Source organism: Pteropus vampyrus, unplaced genomic scaffold (assembly GCF_000151845.1).
Source record: "Pteropus vampyrus isolate Shadow unplaced genomic scaffold, Pvam_2.0 Scaffold6, whole genome shotgun sequence".
Taxonomy (NCBI): Eukaryota; Metazoa; Chordata; class Mammalia; order Chiroptera; family Pteropodidae; genus Pteropus; species Pteropus vampyrus.
The window spans coordinates 3,031,605-3,033,851 of record NW_011888787.1 but is presented as its reverse complement, the minus strand read 5'-3'; the positions used below and the strand labels follow the sequence as shown (position 1 = coordinate 3,033,851).

The 2,247-nt window shown below is 46.3% G+C and overlaps 1 protein-coding gene across 1 annotated transcript in view; it reads left to right on the top strand.

Moving 5' to 3' along the window:
- The window catches only part of CD101 (CD101 molecule), a 35,310-nt gene that overhangs the window by 30,261 nt on the left and 2,802 nt on the right, over positions 1-2,247 (top strand). The gene's annotated exons all lie outside the window — the stretch shown is intronic.

Below are 2,247 nucleotides of genomic sequence, written 5' to 3'. Positions count from 1 at the left end.
AACATACCTGTATGTGCATCTATGTAACAAAATATTTTAATTTATTCAGTAAGTAACTTGTGAGCTTCTGAGGACACAAAAACCTGTATTGCAGAGCCTGTCCCCACAGAGCTCAGAGTCTGGTGGGGCAAGCGAAGTCCAATTTGACAAGTGTCATCAAAGAAGTAATCTCAGGATGCTGTGGCAGGAGGAGAGGCAGGGCTGGGGTGAAGGGCTGGATGGGGAGGGGATCTGGGTAGGTCCCCCAGAATATGGGGCCTAAAAAAAGGAAGAAACGTATCTTGGGAAAAGGAAAGGGGATGCAAGACGATCGTAGAAACTGTGGTACGATGGCAGGAAACGAGGCCAGTGAGATGGGGGAGTACAGACCTCGAATGTGTCATGTGTATAGAGCTGAGGAAGGTGAACTTGATCATGAAAGTTATGGAGTGCCATTGAACGAGTTCAAGCAGGGGAGTGACATCATCAGATTTGCATTTCAGAAAGCTCCCCATAAATCGAGAGGGAGGCAGACTGTTTGAAATTGATCGTAGAGCCCAGGTGACACAAGATGAAGGCTAGAATTAAGGCAGCGCCCGTGAGGGCAGAGAGGAGGACAGGAATTCAGTATTAGGGGGTGAACTCTTAAGGACTTAGAGATGATTAGAGGTATGTGGGGGTGAATGAGCAGAAGGGTGAACATCAGGTTTCTGGCAAAGGTGGATAGTGGGGACATTCACTAAACGAGGTGATACGGGAGAAAGGTCGGAAGCGGGAGATTAGTTCAATTCTGAATAAGTTGGGCTGGAATTGAGTCTGGAGGACCAATAAGTTATCAGGGAGATCTATACAGTAAACACCGGGCCTTTTAGACGAGATCTTTGCCAGAACTGTAGGTTCAAAGTCATCGACGTGTAGCCAGTGATGATGCCCAGGGATGGCCCCCTGGGGTACCCTACCGTTTGTTTGTTTATCGGGAGAGTACAGAACAGCAACCTGTGAAGGAGAATGATGGAGGCACCAAGGAGAACCAGGGTTTGTTGGTAGCACAGAAACCAAAGGTAGAGAGGGGATCGAGAGGGCGGGGAGAGCCGACAGACTCAACTAGTTGTTGCAAGAGGTCAATTGAAATAAGCATAGAAACATATCCACTGGATTTAACGATATAGGGAAATTACCGAAAAGTAATGGGAGAAGTCAGACTGCGTGAGAAAGTGGACACATCAAATACAGATTACACTTTCAGAGCTTTGATGTAAAGGGAAAGAGATGGCCGTAATGAGTGGCAAGAGGTGGCAGTGAAATTTGCTTTGTTCAGTGTTGGCTGGAAGATGGTAGGGACCTGAGTGCGTTCACATTCTAGAAGGGGAAAAGCCGGCTACCTGAGTCTCTTAGCCTCACCTTCAGACCCCAGACATAAATGTCTTATTCTAGAAAATCCTCTGTGATTAATTAATAGGCGAGACTATAGAACTTTCTGGGGGACTGGGTTCTATGTAGTAGTATGGTATTTGTTACTATTTCCCAGCTTTTATTTGGGTAAGGATATATTTAGGAAGTGGGTCCTCAAAGGAGATATGTGTCCCTACCACACTGAAATTTCTGAGAGACCATGCCATTTGTCCCTGCTACCCCAGTGCCTCCAACGAGCCTGGCACATGGCATTCAGCAAATGCTTGATGAAAGATGAGAAAGCGAGTCTTCAATTGGGCAGAAACAGGATGCTGCAGGGGTTCACTTATTCCGGGATACATTTGTGTCAGGTGACGTGAACTACTTTTATTTCTTGGCAGGAGCCGACTCTCCCACAGAGCCACACATGGCATAGTCAGTCAGTTGCCCAAGTTTGGGTTGGGTTTGGGGAGGAGTTGTAGCCTCCTGATTATCTGGTACTTTTGGTCTCTAAAGTCAGTATTTCTGAGGTGATATCATAAAGGAATGTTCCTCGTGATGTGTTTGGCTGTGGGTGGAAACGGGTTATAAACTAAACCTCGTGATGAAGTGTTCTCATTACATTTTTGGCTCTGTCTTGCAGGTCTTGTACTTTGGGCTTTGGGCACTTACTCAGATTAATTCAAAATGTCAAATCTTAGTGGATTTGAATGTCACTAATTCTAATCCAGATATGGGTGAGAGGCAGATGGTGGGAAATGGTGACCATGGGACTCAGAGCAAACGTGTCCTTCCAACAAGACAGTTTAGAAGTGCTGGAGCCGGCAGTTGCTAGCTGTTGGCCAATTCAGCACTGCGAAGGGCACATTTTGCCAT